This window comes from Corvus moneduloides, unplaced genomic scaffold, assembly GCF_009650955.1.
Source record: "Corvus moneduloides isolate bCorMon1 unplaced genomic scaffold, bCorMon1.pri scaffold_109_arrow_ctg1, whole genome shotgun sequence".
NCBI classification, from domain to species: domain Eukaryota; kingdom Metazoa; phylum Chordata; class Aves; order Passeriformes; family Corvidae; genus Corvus; species Corvus moneduloides.
In genome coordinates this window covers 149,050-169,415 of record NW_022436876.1, presented here as the reverse complement: position 1 = coordinate 169,415, position 20,366 = coordinate 149,050, and the positions used below count along the sequence as shown (strand labels likewise).

At 56.0% G+C, this 20,366-nt stretch overlaps 1 pseudogene; it reads right to left on the bottom strand.

The window, feature by feature from the left end:
* Positions 1–10,569: 10,569 nt before the first annotated feature.
* LOC116438732 lies at positions 10,570–12,201 on the bottom strand (annotated as a pseudogene).
* Positions 12,202–20,366: the final 8,165 nt, after the last annotated feature.

The following is a 20,366-nucleotide window of genomic DNA, read 5'->3' as shown; positions in this document are numbered from 1 at the left end:
CTGGATGCACGAGGGGAGAGCCCCTCCCAAAGTCGTGTGTGCCGAGTTCAGGAATGTTCCTGTTTGCAGACTGTGTTTCACAGACACATTCCCAGATTGTCCCACAAGAAACACACACACGATCATCATTGCCCCAAAATCATTGCATATTTCCCCCACCCCTTTGCACATCCCTTCTTCTGCCCTGGGGGTCTCTTTGGGGGTCCCTGGTGGTCGCTGACCCCAAAGCCAGCCCTGGCTGCCCGGTGAACTGGTGAAAGTTGGCACACCTGGGCTGGTTGCTGCCTACAGAATCAGCCTTGTGCGGTTCCATGGACAGTGGCTTTTGGAGAAGAAGCATTGTATGAACCCAGCAGGTGCAAACGGTTTTTCATCAGGCAAATTTCCCCTCCTTGGAGGGTTGGGAAGCTTCTCTTCCCTTCAAGCCTTCCTAAGCCTCACTCTGCTCCTTTACTCACATCCCATGAGTTCCTCAGCTGCTTTCACAACCATGTTCTTTACACAGCTCAAAGCAAGTGTCATAAGCACAAGTATTGCTGTGATCCCAGTTAGACTTTGCAAAAGTGAGGCCAACCATTAGTCAGGGAAAATCCAAGTCCTCTAAATATTTTATCCAACCAGTTACTGTCTAACCCTCCCCTTAATTCCCTGCTGGATGCAGCAGCCGATTTTATCCTCTCTATCCGATCATCCAATCCAGCATCACATTTGGAATGTGCACACAACAAGTGTTGCTGTTTCAGTTCAAGAATCCACATACTCCCTGTCCATGTAGCAGCAATAGGGCTAAAGCCAATCTGCTTTGTAAAGTCATTTTAGCTGTGGCTGGCAATTGTTCCTTTATTTCAGCAAACCCCAAAGGAGCTGCATTCCCTAAAGTTTCCATCTGCAGAGCCCAATGGTGTGTGGCTGGTCTGTTCCTAAAGGCAGATCTTTGCCGAGCAGAGATGGATTCTAAAATCCATCCCGCTGTAGTTCCCACACTGGGATGTTTCCAAGTTCCATCCCCTTTAACCTTTCCCCACAGTCGGGTTCCCAGTGGTGACTCCTTGCACGAGGGATGGAACGTTAATACCCCCAGTGTCCATGGTGCTCCTGGTTCTCCCAGGGGCAAACGTGTGCTCCAAATTCCATCCCTTCCCACCCATCCTGGGGCTCCTAAGGATCTGACCGTGTCCTGCTGACACTCTGTGCCTCTCCAAGGCTCGTTGTTTGTTGGCTGAGCCCAGGTGCCCCTGAGAAAGGCAGAATCATTTCTACAAACACAGCCCAGCCTGGGCCACAGCCGGGAGCCGCTGGACCTCAGCATTCCAAACAGCTCAAGTGTCTGTCCCAGGGCAATCCCACTTCTCCTTTGTCCTGGGATCCTTTGGCCTTGACCTTGTTAAATCAGGATATTTTATACCCACCTCTAAGGGGTCCTGTGGGAGGCCTGGGCTCCCTTCCCAGCCCAGACACCCCTGAAGTGGCTGGAAACATTCCCAGAGTCCTGTCTGAGGGTGATTCCATACTGCTGGAATTTGACAGCCCCAGGGGGTATCAGTGCAATCTGTCAGCTGATCAATATTTCCTGAGGTAATTTCCAGATCCGCTTTGGAAATGTTACAATTCTCAGCAGTATTGTTCTGATGTGTCCATGGTAAGGAATATTCTCCTTCCATCCCTGTCCGGGTGCCCTGGGTGCTATTTCCTTCCCACACGTGTTCCCAGATTTTTGTCAAATTGCTGACTGAAGCTCCCCACGGAACTGGATTTTCTGCAGAGGTTGGTGTTGGCAAACAAGCTGTTACAGGGGTTACATTCTGTCATCTGCCAACATCTTGCACTGACTTTGAAAACCGCATTTCCCTTCCCAGAAGCCAGGAACATCGTTTCTATTATTATTATAGATACACAATTATTGATCATCTTCATCTAGATCCAATAAATAGCATCCCCTTAGAAAATCATATTCAATACCTAAAACAATAGGATTTATGTCAAAACCCCAAACTCCACGGTGTCAGTCTTGTTTCTGCTGTGTTTAATGTGTGCTCGCTGGTTTTACCCGCATGTGATGAACCCCGAGTTTGATTCCTTCTACCTTGAGTGCAGGGTAGGTTACCAGGAGGACTTGAGATGGTCCCTTCCACTTTGGCTGCATTGTTCCAAAATTCCAGGCTCTGATGCACACCGCATCTCCTGGTTGGAAAGGATGTACAGGCGAGTCCAGCCCCAATGATCTGTTGAGAACCATGCACCTTTTAAGGCTTACAAAAGTTAGTCCCAGTGCTATTAAATATTCATTTCAGCAAAACTTCTGAGCCTTCCCTTGTCTTGTTGGTGCCACATGGGAAAGCTTCTGGCCATCCAGAAAAAGGATCCACCAATGCCAAAATGTGCCAGTCCCCCTTCTGCCTGGGCAGTTCTGCAAAATCAGCTGGCCAAAATCACGTGGTGATTCCCATTTAACGAGCCCTGGAGGCAGCCTTCTTCCTTCAAAACCAATCACATCTTTCTCAACAACTGATCTATTGTTTTTTGCAATTTTTGTGCTTACTAGATGCCTTTGTAAACTGGCCACCATATTCTCCATTTCCTCACGTGTTTCCTGATGTTTTAGTTCCATTATACATTAATTGTGGAGCTACAATTACCTGCCCACACGGGGTTACCAATCACCTGCTGGGATTTTCCGTAGCTGCTGCTGCTGGGGCTGACTGCCTGTCCTGATCACTGGAATCTGGTTTCACTTGCAGAACATTCCAGTTTTTGCTAGGTATTAGTGCAAGGAGAGCTTTTTCAGCACCCTCTTGAGCTGTTTGGTCAGCCAATGGATTCCCTGGATTACCTGGGGAGTCTCCAAACCCATGGGCTTTACAAGGGCATCAGGGCCACTTCTTTTGGCTTTGGCACACTTTGCAGTAGGTGACTGATTTCTTTTTGTACTCACTGGAGACCTCTGTGCCCTTTCCTTCCATGTGGCTCCCTGGGCGTGTATTATTCCAAACCCAGAGTTCAAATCAGTCCATATGGTCACCCTTTGTCCTTCAGGGATTTCTAGGAAAGGTCATTCATCTGCTTTTTGTGCTGCTGTGTTCAAAGCTAAAGCCTGGCCTTCTATGACCTGGCTCGAGGTTCCCACTGCACACCCAGCTGCCCGTTTCCCATCCGTACCATGCTGCTCCCACCAGGGTGCAGGTCCAGTGCTGGCTCCTGCATGGGATTGCTCTCGAGGTTCCAGAGTCTGCCAGAACACACTTGTTCCATGGATGCCAGGCAGTCATGGCACAAAGACTCCAAGCCTTCTCTTAGAAGGGACTCGAACACTTCCCTGTTCCAACCTTGGGGACCTTGAACCAAACCCTGCAAAGCTTTTGCTGCACCTTACAGGCAGGTCAACAGTTTACACCAGGAAAGGAAAAGGAAAAGGGAAAAGGAAAGGGAAAGGGAAAGGAAAAGGAAAAGGAAAAGGAAAAGGAAAAGGTGCCTTTATCTGACCAGGAGTCTTTCTCTGATTTCCTTTGGAGCAGGGATCAAAGGTTCTCCCCAGAATCCTTCAGTGCTGCCTGCAGGTGCTGCCATCCCTCAGATCTGTTGGAATTCCAGAGGATGAGGCCACGGGGTGTCCCAACGGTGCCTTGGTTCCATGGGCCCCGCAGTGTAACCATGGTGTCCTTGGTTCTGCAGTGTCACAATGGACCCTTCATTCCATGAGGCCCCCCAGTGTGGCAATGGTCCCTTGAGTCCATGAGGCCCCACAAGGTCCCAATGGTGCCTTGGTTCCATGGCCCCGCACTCTCACAATGCTCTCCTTGGCTGCACAAGGTCCCGTAGGGGCACAAGGGTCTCTTTGGTCCAGAGACCAGGGCAGAAGGGTTCCACAGGGCCCCAGAGTGTCACAAGGATCTCTTTGGATCTGCAGTGTCAGAACTGACCCTGGGTTACACGAGATCCTCCTGTGTCCCAAGGGCTCGTTGGTTCCACAGGGCCTGATTCTCTGACACATCAAAGATGGTGTTGGACAGTTTCTATTTTCCCGCAGTTTGGTGACAAAAGGAGCATGCTGGGCAGAGCACGGAGATGCTGCTGCTGTCTGCTCAGGGGAAAGGCCCAACAAGGCTGAGGGGCTGGGAGGCTGCTGGAAGGGCCGTGCCCCACATGGTGCAGCTTTCCTGGGAGCGAGGGAACAGCAGCAGAGACACGCACTGCCCCACAGAGCAGCTGGGCACGGGGACACTGGGCATGAGGAGGAGGAAATGTCCCTCCCAGGGCAGCGCTGGGGCAGGAGAAGCACCCAGAGGGAGGATGAGCTCAGGGCATGTGTGTGTGCCCAAGGCACAGAGGGTGAGGCTGGGCACAGCTCAGGCCAGGGCTGGCAGTGGCAGGGCAGAGCTGGTGGGGCAGCGAGATGGGAGTGTGCAGCCTGCAGGGACACAGCAGCAGCTGTGGGACAGCGCAGGACAAGCTGTGCTGGCCATGGCCAAGGGCCCTGGCAGGGCTGGCAGTGCCCAGGAGAAGCCAAGCCTTGGTGCCCTGGGGCACAGCAGCATCTGGGCCACCAAGGGCTGGGAGGAGACACCTTGTCCTGAGGCCCTGGGGCCTCCTGGCACAGCCCCAGCAAGGCTGGGCACTGTCAGCCCCTTGTCCTGCCCTCAGCATCCCCCCACATCCCAGTGGCCTCAGGGATCTGCTGGAAGGAGTCCCTGGGGAGCCTTGGTCAGGAATGGCCCTGGGGGCTCCTCGATGCTCCCAGGGACTGCAGGGCTTTCAAAGGACTTTGGCTTTGGCTTTTGCCTGGGAGTCTCTGAGAGCTTTGTGCAATCCTGGCCCCCAGTCATCTGCTCTAATGAGTCCCTGGAGATTCTTTGTCAGTAACAACACTCACTGGGGCTCATTAATGCTTTGAGATACTCAAGGGTAATTAAAGTACCTCTTTTTGACACTGAGTCTCTGAGAGGTTTGTGCAGTCATGGTCCCCAATTATCTGCTTTAATCAGTCCCTTGAGAGCCTTGGTCATTAACAACAGTTCATTAATGCTTCAAGGTACTTCTGGTTTTTCTAAGGTACTTTCATTTTTCCACACTTGAGTCTCTGAGAGGTTTGTGCAGTCATGGTCTCCAGTCCTCCGCTTTAATCAGTCCCTTGAGAGCTTTGTACTGACACACATGTATTGGCAGCCACTGAAGAATTCCCTGCAGCCACCCCAGCAAAGGGGGAACCTTTGGTGCCCGGCCAGGCCGTGCCATGCCCAGCTCTGGCAGCATCCCCCTGGCTCTGGACTCACCTGCACACTGGGCGTGGAGTGTGTCTTTGGAGAAGGTGCCAGAATCAAAGGCCATCATCTTCAGCTGCTGCTGGCCAGCTCCAGGAAGAGGTTGTCCTTGGTGTCTCCAGCAGCAGCAGCCCCACCTGCTACAGCTTCTCCAGGGGCTCCTTCTCCTTCCCTGGGGCCACACCAGGCTCTCAGGGTTCTGCCCAGGGCCCCAGCCATCTGTGAACCAGACAAGCAAAACCAGGAGGGATGGTGGCCACCAGTGCTTGCCAGAGCAGGCCTCCAGCTCAGCTGCAGCCCAAGAGCTGCGTGTTCCCTTCTGATGCTCCCTGCTCACAGCTACAGGCAGGACAAAAGAGTCTGCTTTGCTTTGCCACTGATTGCCAAGAGATGGGTGGGACTGTTACCTGCCAGGCCCCTTGTCTTGGGGTGACCTTATGATGTGTATCCCATATCACTGCCTATGCCCAGAAATTAATTTCTGTGGCTTTGTATGCCTCTAAATTGAGCCTGAGAGGGGGAAGGAAAAACTGAGAAAAACTTCTTCAAAGCAGTTTGCAGCTTGTTCAAGGTCACACACAGATAGCAATTGGTTTTCCCAGCTGTGGCAGGGCAGGGAGGAAGCACCTGGCTTGCTGTTCCCCGAGGACAATTTTTTGGCCAGGGGTTCAGCTGCTTTTTCTCTGGAGAGAGACTGAGAGTTGAATTTTTCCTTCCCTGGAATTTCAGATTTTCTCCCTTTTCTACTGGACTGCTTGATTGCTTTAACATCAGAGCACATCGGGAGGACTTTCCACTGGGCACAGAGGGCCTGGCCCTGGGCCAAGTCCCAGCTCCGAGGAGACCAAAGGGAGGACTCGAACATTTTCCCAGGTTTTTTCTCCACAGCGAGAGATTTTATTATTTAGCATTATTATCCTTTTCCCATGTGTTTGTTAAATAAAAAGCTTTATCTCTTTCACTTTCCTTTGAGGAAAATTTATTTTTTCCTGAACCTGGTGGGGGAGGGGTGGTTGTGCCTTCTCTCAGAGGATATATTTCTAAATTTGGCCAAACCGGAACACCCCTGGATCACACTGTGCCCGTGGGTCTCTGCCATCCTCTAGGGCACATGAACACCCTGCAGCCAAGGCTCACTGAAGAGCTCTTCCAAGGACGGCCTGGCCAAGGGCTGCATGGACAAGCACCTCTTCAGAACATCCTGGCACTCTGGGCAGAGAAACCAGGAACCATCAGGCAGCTGCAGAAGGATCCCACCCGCTTTGCCCCCCGCTCCCGTGCCCAGGCCATGCTGGCTGTGCCCAGAGCTGTGCCTAAACTTGCCCATGCATTCTGTGCTTTGGAGGGCAGCAGGAGAGCAGGACATGTGCCACCTGCTCAGAGCTGCCAGAGCGGGATGCTCCTGAGCCCGCTGCTGCCTCCCAGCACTGCTATTCCCCCCGTGCCGCAGAGATGAGGGATCCACACAAAAGGAACCAGACCAGGAGCCCACACTTTCATTGCCTGCCAGAAATGGGTCTCATTTTGCTGTGCATTCCTTTCCTAGCAGGTGTTACCTATTAAAAACAAGAGAAAAAAGAAAAGAACCAGAAAAAGTATGAGATGGAAACAAAACCCAAATGTGGAGTGAAAAGTCTTCTGCAACTTTGGATTCAGAGGTGATTGATATTTTTGTAAAGAGAACTCAGTTATTTACCTTTTTTTTTGTTTTGTTCAGTACTTACATTGTTTTCACTCCATTCCTTTCCTTCCTTCCTTCCTTTCTTCCTTCCTTCCTTTCTTCCTTCCTTCCTTCCGAATTCCTTCCGAATTCCTTCCTTCCTTCCGAATTCCTTCCTTCCCAAGCCACTTCTCACCCCATTGACGAGGTGCAAAGCAGCAGGATCCCCTCCCAATTGGGGTCTTCTCACACTCCCAAAATGTGGGGACTTCACCTCAGCCCCCCAAGTTACGGGGGATTTATGGCACCTTCCCCAAATTCACTGCAACCTCCCAGAAGCCACTTAGAGGCCCCAAAATTGTCAAAAACCAGCAGGAGCCTCCCCAAAAGCGGTTCCTGCTTTCCCTCCCTGGAGTGCCCCACTCCAAGTGCTCAGACCACCCCACCCCCCCCATCCCACCCCATCCCCATCCCATCTCATCTCATCTCATCCCATCCCATCCCATCCCATCCCATCCCATCCCATCCCATCCCACCCCTCCTGGACACCAATTCCCCTTCTGTGGTTCCTGACTCCCCACAGCTGGGGCTTGGGGCTGATGGATCGAGCCATTTGGGGCTGCCATCGACACATTGGGGCTGGCATTGAGTTTATTGGAGGCACCCGCTCAATCCCTCCATCCCAAATGGGAGCTTGGAACCTCTCCTCAGCCCTTGCTGTGCCCATGGGCTCACCTCAAGTCCCATAATGAGAGCCAGGGCCCCACAGCCCATTCAGAACCTCTCAACATTGCCAGAAACAGCAGCATCCTTCCCAAAATGGGCTCCCCGGCTCCCTGACAATAGGTCCCCCTTCCAAGCACCAGAGCCCCCCTCTCAGAACCCCTCCCTAAGCATTGGGAGGACCCCAAAACTGCCTCAGGAATGGGACATACCCTGCAATCCCTTCAGGAATGTGGGATACCCCAGAACCCCCTGAGGAACAGGGTCCCCCCGGCCTCATCATGCGCAGCCTTCAGCTGTCTCAGCCAGAGCCCATCCTGCCCTCAGCAGCCCCAGCCCAGCCCAGCCCAACCCTCCTGGGCAGGAAGCCCCAATGGCTGAGCCGGCCTGGGACACTTCCAGGGATGCGGGGGCAGCCGCAGCTTCTCAGGCCAGCCTGTGCCAGGCCCTGAGCGCCCTGCCAGGGAACCATTGCTGCCCCACATCCCATCTCAGCCTGCCCTCGGGCAGCGGGAAGCCGTTCCCTGGGGCCCGGCCCCGCAGGCCCTTGGCAAGAGTCTCTCTCAGCCAGCAATTGCTGCTCCTCCCTGCTGCGGGACTCAAGCTGCAAGGTGATTTTCTGCCGCTGGCCCCGGCCCAGCCCTGAGCCAGGGCCAGGACCTTGCCCTGGAGCTCTGCAGGCGCTGCGTTTGTGCGGCTGCAGCGCAGCAGCCGCAGCTCGGAGCTGCCCTTTGTGTCCCCACCGGCAGCTGGCAGAGCTGGCGGGGCCGGGCCAGGGCCGGGCCAGCCCCGGCCTTCCCGGCTCTGGGACACAGCGGCGGCAGCCCCAGCCTTCCAGCCCTGCACACGCTCCCACACAAGCCTCCAGAGCCGCGGCCAGGCAACGCAACTGACTGGCCGCTGGCCCCCCAGCCTGGCCTGATGGCCATTCCTCTGCCCACACCTTGGCCAAGCTCCCCTTGGCCACCTCCTGAGCCACAGTGCCACAGACAAGTGGCACATACACGTACAGAGCTCTGCCCAGAGCTGGCAGGGAACGTTCATTAAACATAAAAACCACCAAGAAAAAGAGAACTGCCCCCAGCAGAGCTGTTCCCTCCTGCAGTAGTTACACCTGCACACCCACAGCGCCTGAGACTGCAAGCAATGAGCATTCCCTGGGCACATGTGCAGCCCAAGCAGCTCGAGGACAGCCTTGCAGCAGGACTGCTCTCAGCTGAGCCAAAAAGGCCCCTCTGGCAGCTGCAGGGCCATTGCAAAGGGCAAGGGCCAGAGCCTGGGCCCACGGGGGAGCAAAGGGCTCTGAATTCCCCTGCCCTGGCACAGAAACCCTGTTCCCAGGCTGCTTCCCACACAGGATTCCTCTGCAGGACTGCGGAAAGCTGAGAGGCAGCTCTGGCTTCTCCACTTCTCATGTGCTAAAGCTGCCTGGCAGAAGAAATGGAGGGACAGCTCTGGTGGCACAATCCCTCCCGGCCCAGGGCACAGCGCTGGGAAGGTCTTTCCGTGCCGAGGCTTTGCTGCGGCCAAGGAAAGCTCCTGGCTCAGGGTCACCTTTCCTGCTGGGCCAGACCCCCCGAGTGGCCCAGCAGCAGCAGAGAATTCCAGCACAGCCCCGGCACGGGCAGGGCGACCCTGGGCGGGCTGCGGGAGCCGGCAGCGCCTGAGCTCAGAGCAGCTGAGCCCGGGGGCTCTTGGCCAAGGCTGAGGCCCAGCGAGCATTTCTCAGGTCGCAGGGCGGCCTGGAAAGGTGCTGGGGGGGATAATTCACCTCCCAGTGCGGTCCCAGTGGCTCCCAGTATTTCCATGTCCGTGGTCCCAGCGCTGCTCCCAGCCCTGATCCGTGGGGATGGGAATGTCCCGCTCCCTTCCCGGGGCAGGGTCACACCTGAGCCAGGTGTGCAGGGCAGGACCTTGCCCTGAGCCCAAGCCCTGTCCCCCCTGCAGGATCTGCTTCCCATCGGCCTCTTCCTCCTGCGGCCCCAAGCCCAGCTCGGTGCTGAACGAAGGGCGCTGGGCTGGGGTCATCCCCCGGCGGGGGCTGCGCACCCCCTCTGCCCCCTCCCCAAATTCCCTCCCGGGGCAGCAGGGGCTGGGGCAGGAGCCCTGTGGGCAGGGAACACGGGGTGACACCGGGATGGGGGGGAGTCACACATGCTCTGGGGGGACACACACAGCCCCTGGGGACCTCCCCTCACCTTCTCCCACAGATCCAGGAGGATGAACCCCAACACAGAGTCCCTGACCCACAGCAGGATTTTGGGAGTGGGGTCTGGTGGCAGCTTTGGGGATCTGGGGGAGAGGTCACAACTGCCCTAAAACCCCCTCCCAGCCCCACAGCCACTCCCAGACCCCTCAAACCACCCCACAGCTCCCCACCAGGACTCCCCCAACCCCTCCCTGCAATAGAAATGGCCCCAAGAGCCACCAAATCCCCTCCCCATCTCCCCCAACACCCACCCAAATTTTCTCCAAGCCACAGAGCCTTGCCAACACCCCAAAACTCCCTCACAGACTGCCCCAAAAGCCCCCCAAACCCCTCCCAGCACCGTAAGTGGCTCCAAGGGCCACGAAAGCCCCTCCCAGTCCCCCAAGGAGCTCCTAGACCCCCTCCCACCCCCCATGGCACTGACCAGGACAGGCTGGGGGACAGGAACATCCACAGCCCAGAGCAGCTTGGGCACTTCAGCAACGATTTGGGCACTTTGGGGGGGACACCCCAAAGGGGGAGACCCAGGCCAGGGACTGGGACAGACAACTGGAATTCCTGGAGAACAGACGGGCTCAGGTGGACATGTTCTGCCAGCACAATTGTGAGACTGTGGTCCCAGTCTGCCTGGGTTCGTGGCTCCACAACACTCAGATCCTCCCGAATATTCCTCTGAACCCCAAATTCATCCCCGAATTCCGGTAAAATGGTGCAGTTTTAGATGCCTTTGTATAATTTCTTTATTTTTACTCCACTTTTGGTTGTTTCAGTGGGATTAACACAGAAATTACTTAGACTGCAGAAGATCTCCAAGATCATCCAGGGTTGCTTGATACCACCAGAAGAAACAATTGGACAGAGCAGATGAAAATTTTAGGGTGTGAAGTTAAAAAATCAGCTCTTCCCAATGAATTTCCAATGTTGATCTGAGTCCCGATGGATGTTCCTGCCCCTGCATTCACCCAGGTGCCTACAGGGATCCAGGAGAACGTGGAGAGCACCAGCCAGGGGTCTTCCCAACATGGATCACAGGGAATGTGGGTCACCAGCGCTCTGCCAAACGTGGGTCCTCTGATGGGGGATGGAGTTGGAGCAGAGGACAAAGCTCTTCCCGCAGTCGGGGCACTCGCAGGGCTTCCCTTACCGGTGCCTCCGTTGGTGTCTGGTCAAGTTAGAGCTGCTGGAGAAGCTCTTCCCACACTTGGGACACTCATAGGGCCTCTCCCTGGTGTGGATGCGCCGGTGGGTGACGAGGACAGAGTTGTACCTGAAGCCCTTCCTGCAGTAGGGGCAGTGGAAGGGCCTCTCATCCGTGTGAATCCACCGGTGCCGGAGGAGATGGGAGCTGGTCTGAAACCTCTTCCCACACTGGGGACACTCGTAGGGCCTCTCCCCAGTGTGGATGTGCTGGTGGGTGATGCGGTGGGAGTTGTACCTGAAGCCCTTCCTGCAGTAGGGGCAGCGGAAGGGCCTCTCCTCCGTGTGAATCCGCTGGTGCAGGAGGAGAGTGGAGCTGGTGTGAAACCTCTTCCCACACTCAGGACACTCGTAGGGCCTCTCCCCAGTGTGGATGCGCTGGTGGCGGATCAGGCTGGAGCTCTGGCTGAAGCTCTTCCCACATTCCCCACACTCGTAGGGCCTCTCCCCAGTGTGGATCATCTGGTGGTCGATCAGGCGGCATCTCCACCTGAAGCTCTTCCCACATTTCCCACACTTGTGGGGCTTCTCCCCATCATGATGCTGCTCATGAACCACCAGCTCTGACCTCTGGCTGGATCTCCGGCCCCTTCCCGGCACAGGGTGGGTCTTTCCTCCTCAGAGCACCCTGGGCTGCGTTTGCAGCCCCTCCTCCTGCAGGATCTCCGGGGCTTTTCCTCCCCATTGGATTCCTGCACCATGGAGCCTCTCAAAACGGCCTCTTCCACCAGGTTCTGCCGTGGGGATTTGTCCTCCCTGGGCTCCGTGCTCAGCTCCTTGTCTGGGGAGGAAGGACAAGGAGAGGATGGGATTTGCCTCCGTGCTACAGGGAAGGAGAAGGAGATCCCCCCAGTCCGTCCCCGGCAGGACGGCGTCGGCAGCGGGGTTGTCCTGCAGCCAGGGGCGATGCTGGGCTGGGAGATGGAGCAGGAGAGAGGGGGAAAGGGGCACTGACTTCCTCCTCACCTGCCTGGGGGTCCCGGGGCATCTTCCTCTTCCTCACAGCCTCCTCCTCCATCTGGCCAAGGGCTGGGAATGGGAAATCCTGGTTTGGGGAGAAACAAGGGATGAGTGTGTTGGGTTGGGGCTTTCTCCTGCCCAAGTCCACCTCTAGAAGTCACCAGTGTCCATAAAAACCAACAAAAATTGACAGTGAGTCAAAAAAAAGCCTCCAGGAGTTCCCCCTTTCCAGTCTCCTCACGTTGGGGGTCTGGGGGTCCCCCTTTTCAGGGCTGCTGGGGGTCCTGTGGGTCCTGGGGATCCCCCTCTCTGGGGTCCTGCTTAGGGATGCTGGGGGGTTTTGGGGATCCCACAGGCCCCTTTTTTCCTGATTCTGCTTTGGCTCCCAGAGGTCCCAGAGTCCCCCTCTTCAGCCTCCCTCCACTCCAGGCACTTGGGGCTTCCCCTCTCCTCACCGCCCCTTTCAGGGACAAGGAGTCCCAGCCCCGCCTCATCTCCAGGCGCCCCCACCCCTCCAGGCTGTTGGGGGTCCCTCAGCTCTGGTATCGTCCCTGTCTGCTCTCCCCACTCCAGGGGTCCCGTGTTCCAGCCCTCAGCTCTCCTGGGGATCTGCAAAGCCAATGTCCCACCCCGCCAGTACCAGGCGATCCTCACATGGACCCCCCAAGACCCCCAAGGGGCAATTATGGCTCAGCTTTGGAGTCCTGCAAGATCCAGATATCCCCTCTGGCACAAAAAATCCCTCCCAGGGACATGCAAGGACATCTGGGGCTCGATTCCAGAATCTGCAAGCTCCAAACACCCCTCCAAAAAAACCCCTCTGGTGACCCCCCGATAGATTTGGGGTGAGCTCCCCCTCCCCGCTCACCTGCAGGATGGGGGGGAAGATGCTACCGGGGCTGGGGGTGCTGCGGACACAGTGGGCGGGCGGTGGAACCTCGTGGTTCTCCAGCTCCTCCTCCTCCTCTCTCCCTCCTCTTCCTCCCGCTCCTCCTCCACTCCCACCCTGCCCCCCCCTTTCCAACCTCCTCTGCCCCATGGCTGCCGCAGCACCGGCTGCTGTGTGGGGGGAGCCCCTGATGTCCCCGGGATGGACAGGGGGGTTGGGGACCCCCCCAGTGCAGATCCCTCCCTTCCCCAGAGCCCCAGGGAATCGCTCCAGGGCTCAGGTGCTGGGGGACAGGGCAGGACCCCCATGGAACCGCTCTTCTGCTGTCCCAACCCCACCTTTCCCTCCCCTATCCTCCCCTTTCTCAGCGTTCCCCCAATCCACAGCCCCATTCCAGCTCAATTTGGGTGTCCCATCCCCCTCCCGCTTTGTTTGGGGGTCCCAGCCCCCTCTCGCCCCCCCTTCTGCACCTTCCCCATCCCCAATCCTCACCTCCCCTCCCCTAGCCTTGGTTCTGGGGGTTCCAGGCCCCTCCTGCTCACTTTGGGGGTTCCATTCCCCATTTCGCTCAATTTGGGGTCCCAGACCCGCCCCCCTTCTCACCGCTGACCCCGCGGCCCAGGGGGCTCCCAGCACCACCAGTGCCACCAGTGCGGCCCCAGCTGCCCCCACACGCCCCATGCCCAGCGCCGGGCGGTGCCCACAGCCCCAAAGCAGCCGCGCTGTGCCCTGGGGGGGCCCCCAGAGCGGCCCTGCCCCGCACGGCACTGGGAGCACCAGTCCGGAGCAGTGCGGAGCGCGGGCGGGCGGCATCAGCCGTGCCCGGGCAGGGCCGGGCCCCGCGGGGCTCCCGCCCGCACTCGGCCCCCGCCGGGACAGCGCGGGGGGGCCCGGCCTGGCCGCCCCCACCTCCCCCTCCCCAAATTCCGCTCCGGGGGGCGCTGGGGGCGGGGGGGGCTCAGCTGGGGCCAGAGCTGCCGGAGCCACGTGTCCCCCGCTGCCAGCACCACCCCCTCAGGATTAGGGGTGCCCCCAAACTCCCTCAGAGCTGCCGGATACCCCGCAGGCCCCTGAGGAGTGGGGTCCCCCCGGCCTCATCATCCCCAACCTTCGGCTGCCTCATCCCAGGCCCCATCCTGCCCATCCCCCTCCGCCACACTTCATCCCACACCCCAATCCACATCCCACCCTTCCCGGGCCCCATCCCGCCCCATCCCATTTCTCCCGGCAGCCGCCACCGCGACCCCCAAAACCCCGCGTGCCGGGGACTCCCCAATATCCCCCAAGGGGCATTTGCGACTCACATTTGGAGCCCTGCAAGATCCAAACATCCGCCTCACCCCCCGCCCCACCAAACCTCCCTTCCCCAGGAACCAACAAAGATATTTGGGGCTCGGTGCTGGAGTCCTCCAAGCTCCAAAAATCCCCTCTCCCAAAACAACCCCAGCGACCGCCCAAGATATTTGGGGCGAGCTGTCCCTCCCTGGTCACCTGCGGGATGGGGGGAGCGCTGCTCCAGAAGAGCTGCGGACACAGAGAGCGATGGATGCACGTGGAGGCTCCTCTTCCTTCCTCCTCTGCCCCGCCTCTTCCTCCCGCCCCTCCCCCTTTATCCCTCCTCTTCCTCCCGCTCCTGCTCCTCCATCCGTCCTCCGTCCAGCAGCTCCGCTGCCGTCCCCAAACCTCGGGCTGGACCGTGGGGTCTGGGACACAGCCCCGTGCTGGGGGGCAGAGCCGCTGCTGAGGCCATCGCTGTGTCCGGGGCATCCTTTGTGCCCCTCGTGCAGCTCCAGGCTCCCGAGGGCTCCCCGAGGGTTTCTGTGGCTGTCGCTGCTCCCCAAATCTGTCGCGTTTAATGCCCAAGCGCGGCAGCCCCGTGCCCTGTGGCAGCAGCCGGTGCCGGGACACAGCCCCGGGAGCTGCGCTAATGTCCGGCCGTGCCCAGGAGGGACTGAGGGGAGGGGACTTCATAAGGATCCCCCCTCTGCGCCCCTGGCTGCGCACGGAAAGGTTCTTTAGTGCATGGGAGCGGTTTTCCGGGATTTCTGGGCTCGGCGGGGTCGAGGCGGCGGCAGCGGGAGCCGCCGGGCCCCGCCCGTGGGGGCGGCCGGGCTGGAAAAGTGCGCGGGGCCCCAGCGCGGTGCCCGAGGGCGGAGCGGAGCTGACGGGAACAACCCCCGGAACCCCCCGGTGCCCGAGGGCTGAGCGGAGCTGACGGGAACAAGCCCCGGAACCCCCCGGTGCCCGAGGGCTGAGCGGAGCTGACGGGAACAACCCCGGAACCCCCCGGTGCCCGAGGGCTGAGCGGAGCTGACGGGAACAACCCCGGAACCCCCCGGTGCCCGAGGGCTGAGCGGAGCTGACGGGAACACCCCGCTCGTCTCCGCCGCTCGAAGCCGCTTCCCCGGCTGCCGCCGCCGCCCGGCCCCGGCGCGGTCCCGCGGGGTCGCCGCTCTTCGCGCAGCTGGAGGGCTCGATCCGAGCCGCGCCCCGCCCGTCCCTCGCTGCGGCTCTTTCGGTGACACGGAGCGCCCGAGACCCCGCGCTGCTGCCCCGACGCTCCCTCGGTGCAGCTCTTTCAGTCGCTGCGCAGCCGCCACTCCCCGTGCATGTTCTTCTAGAATTTATTATTCTCTTCTCCTTCTTTTACTTCCATTCGCACCTCCCAGTCCCACGCCCTTCCGCTGCGGCTCTTTCACCGCCGGGCTCCTCGCCGGTCTCTCGGTGCAGCTCCTTCAGTGCCACGGGCCGGCGGAGACGCCCCTCGGTGCGGCTCTTTGATTGGATTTTCTTCTTTTCTCGGGGTTTTCTCTCCGTTCCCAGCTCGCCCGTCCCGCGGAGCGGCTCCTTCAGGGGCCCGGGGCGGCACCGAGCCCTCGGGGCGGCTCCAAAGGGCCCCGCCCGCCGCCGCTGCCCGAGGCCTCCCCGCTGCTGCCGGGGATCGGACACCGCAGGCGGCCCCGGCCCCTTCCTCTTCTTCCTCTTCTTCCTCTTCTTCCTCTTCTTCCTCTTCTTCCTCTTCTTCCTCTTCTTCCTCCTCGCTGCTGCCGGGATTCAGCCCCCGCCGCCGCCCGGCTCCTTCTGCCGCTCCTGCCCGGCACGAAGCGGCGGTGCCGCTGACGGGGCCGGAGCGCGGCTGCCCCGCGACTGCCCCGCGCCTCAGGGCCGGGCCGGGGAGTGACCGCACGGCTGGGGAGGGACCCCCCGCTGTCCAGGGCAGGGACTGTGCCCATGGGAGGGACCCCCGCTGGCCAGGGCAGGGACTGAGCCCATGGGAGGGACCCCGCGCCGGAGCAGGGAAGGATTCCTGTCCCCGAGGGGGAAGCAGCGGCACGAACTGACCGCGACTTCCATCCCTTCTCCCTGCCCCGCTGGGCACAGCAGGGAGGAGCCGGGGATAAAGTGAACTCCGTGAAGGAGAAAGAGGTCGCGGGAAGGTTCTTTTCCAGGGTTTATTTTATTCCTCACTCTCCTGTTCTGATCCGCTCCGTCCCAAATCCAGTTCATCTCCCCGCGTCGGGGCTCTTGTGGCCGCGATGGCGATCCCTGAGTGAGCTCTCCCTGCCCTTACCCCGAGCCACGAGGACTCGGATCTGTTCCAGTTCCGTGCAATTCACGGGCATTTGGGGCAGCTGGAGCGAAGCAGCTGGAAAGCACAGCGGGCTCGAGAGGGACTCAAGCAGGGCAGGAGCCGGGGCTGCCCCGAGGGAGCTCTCCCAGCACGAACCTTCCCGGGCTCTTTCTACGGGAATTGCGGGGAATGTCTCCATTCATCGCTACAAAGCAGAGTCACAAGTGGAGCTGAGCTTTCAGCTTGAAAGGAGGGAATCGAACGTGTGCGCGGGGACTGCTGGAACCTCGAGGTGTCACTTGGTACTTCAGTTTCGGAAATATTCAGCCCCTCAGCAGCGATGTCTCTCCCAGCCCACCGGCTCCTGGCTCAGACCCAGCTCAGAGCTTGGAGAAGAGACCCAAAGTCGCCACAGAAGAAGTTCTGCCGTTATTTTCTTCTTTCATAGTTATTTTATGCTATCTTATTGTATAATCTATTCTACTTTTATTTTTGCTTTTATTCTTTTTTGTTTTCAATTTTTTTCTTCTATTACATTTTTTTTCTCTATTCCCCCCCCCCCTTTGTTCCATCTTCTTGACTTCAGATCCTAACTTATGGTCTCCAGTGTGTTGTTTCTATTGCTTTTGTGGGTATCCTTCAGCAAATATCTTAATTCAGAAAGGAATCATGGTGAGGAGATTGTGACCTTTGAGGCACCTTGGTTTAGTACTTCAGCAGGAGCTGTATTTCTGAGACAGGGAACATTTCACAGGGCATGAGGAGTCAGATTAAAACAAAAACCAAAATCCATCTTCTCCTCCAGACGGACAAAAGGACAAATATTTCTCTTTTATCCTCTCCTTCTCCCCCCTGCCCCACCCTAAGAATGTGCATAAATAGTATTAAAACTAAAACACCAAGGGGAATAAAAAAAAAAACAAAAACAGAAGAGTTTCAAGCTGGCCTGGCCTGAGGCAGAACTACTTGATATTCTTGCATATACATCCACTCAGTTTTACTGTGCCTGACAGCACGTAAAAGGCAGAGGCATTCAATGTAAACATCGATGTAAACATGAAATCTCTTTTATTTCACAAGGGATGACTCTTCTCTATTAATCTCTTTTCCTTATTGAAATATTTCCCCCATTCTTGGCTGGTGTCTTCTATTTTTATTTTGTTGCAGAGCTGAAATGGAGTAAGTCGGTGGAATATGGGTATGATCTCTAGGGGAAGTGTGAGTTCTGATTTAATGTTTTGGTCATCTTTAGCTAGAAGTAGTGATACTCTCCTGACATGTATTACCAACAGCTAGATGTGGCCATGAATTGCAAGCTAGCCAAGAAGTCAGTTCAAGTTTGCTTTACAAAACCTCTGACTGCAGTTTATTCTCCTCAAAGTGTGTGCAAGATCTGCCCACGTTTTTGGATACTGAATGTGTAGGTAGGTTTCAGTAACTTCCACAAGCAATTAACTCTTCATCTTTCTTGCAGAGAAAGTATGTCAAGTGTGTGGGGTAGATAGGCACTTTGCATATTCTGGTGCCCTTCTGGGAGCTGAAAACAATAAAGGTCGTTTGCTTGTTTTTTTTCTTTTTAATGTGGAGCAATTAGCACCGTGGAGAAGGAGACAGCTCTGCAGCATTTGTAACCCAGCAAGTCATTGGGAAGCTATTGCATGTTTATTTCAGCTTCTCCCTTTAGGAAGGAGGCTCCTACAGCACAAAGCACTCGGCTGGTGTTGGTTCCTTGTAGCCTGTTGTAACTTGGACTGGAACCTAATCACAGGAGAATGATTTTTTTTTAAAGTTGAAATCTGGTGAAAATAGATTCTGGAATTGCAAGCAGATTCTTGATGTAGCATCTGACTTGTTGCACTATGTGAGGCATCATTCCTTGTTCCTGTCCTTTCTTGGGAAGAATATTAACTGTGAGAGAACAAAGACGAGTAATGAACTCCCAAGGGCAGTTGAAGTCAACTGTGGCCTCACAACAAGCACAGCCTATAAGTCCCCTGGCTCCCTGTCCAGCCTGTTTTAGGGGCAGTTTTATGAATCCTACCTGGAGTTCAGCTGTAATATAAATGCACATGGGCAAGCTAGGCAAGAACTGCTTAATTTAAGTAATTTGTTTTGACACCCGTCTTCTAAATTTCTTCTGACTTCCTGCTGCTGCCGCCACAAGACTCTTTATGCTATCAGTGTGCAATTCCACTTCCTAATTTGTCAAATGACTACTCCAGCAGTGAAAAGGAACCCACAAAGGCTCTGTACAATGAAAATTATTTATTGCTATCAGTTGAAAATTAGCCCACCCATGGATATGTTGGGGGTGATAAAATTTAATTCTTTGCTCATTGTTGAAATGTCTGGTAGCACTAAACAGGGAGATGTCAAAAATCATTAGGAAAACAATATCTTATGAAAGGCACTGTAGTTCCAAAGTCACTGTCTGCTCCCCACCCTGCGTGGTGCATTCCATAGTTTACTAGCTGCCTGTTGGTGTTCCTGTTTCACTGATCTTTGCAATTGGCTATGGATTTGTGTGCAAAATTCAGTGATGTGATTAGCTCAGTGCATTTTTACACTACCTTTGCTTTGCAGCACCCAGTTACCTCAGCTGTGGAGGCAAAACTGTGGAACTCTTTTGTGATCTGGATGAAAGAACTGCTCCCATGTAAAAATACTCCTGGAACTGTTTTATTTTCCTTGTACTTTGATACAGTTCCAGCAATCTCACTGATACTTGTTCTGCTACTACAGCTACAGGGGCAAAAAACCCCACAATGTCTGGAGGAGGAAGAGAGGATTTTGTAATGAGAAAGAGCTGGGTGTATGGCTGGGCTGGGAACACTTGAATGGGATACTAGTCCTCATCTGACCTGGAGACAGAGCTGTGCTCTGGCACTGATTAGTTACCACCTTGGACATGGCAGTGCAGAGCTGCTCTAGCAGGATGCTCAGGGCCTTTATCAGGTGACTGCAGACTGCTTTGCTCTGTCCTACTTGCCGTCTTTAAATGCAAAACACCCGAGAGTCACTAAGGCAGAAAAGGCAAACCTGTGGTACCTCCACCACGTTTGGAAACTGCTGCTCTAAGTGAACGCTTTCTTCTACTTTCCTGTTTTTCTTCATCTGCTTAATCTGCATCTGTAGAAAGCTGGACAAGACTTTTACAATCCAATCCAGGATCATTACATCTCAGTGAACAAATTCACATCTATTGGTGGTATATCTATTACCTGTCAGTATTTTATTTCATAGCAGAAGAGGCTGTTAGTTGGAAGGATGCATTGCCAGATTTATGTACTAAAGACACATGCAAAAGTGTTTACTTGAGAAAATTATTGTTGCTTTCCCCCTCACTTTTTTTTGGTTTGTTGTTTTTTGTTTTTGTTTTAAGGGCTTTGACTTCTAACATTTTACCTAGAATTATCCTCTTCTAAAGCTGCTATTCCAGGGAATGAGGTATGATGAGCCAGACTCTTGGGTGGAGTTTAACGCTGTGGCATGTGTTTGGACTGACTGAATATAAGTAATTGGAAATGCAGGATATTTGGACACTCTTCATTTCTAGGGTTTAGTAAAGCTTCTTAGCACACTGTGCTTTAAATAGAAAAGAAGTTGAAAGAGCTCCCCTCAGACTGGAGCTTCTCCAGCCCCTGTCTACTCTAAGGGTCTGGGCCAGGATACTGGATTCCTGAAATCTCGTGTTGGAAGGGTGGCGGTATCTGACTCTGTGTTCTGATGGGCTGTCAGTGCTGACACCGCCCGGCTTTTGTGGTGCAGGTGCAGTGTTGCTGCATGAGTGAGCTACAGGCCACGAATGCACATTGGCTGTAGCCACCTGTATTTGCACTTAACATTCATTGTGCTGCTGCAGCACAGCTCTCCTCCTGATGTACATCCTGGCCTTCCCCCAA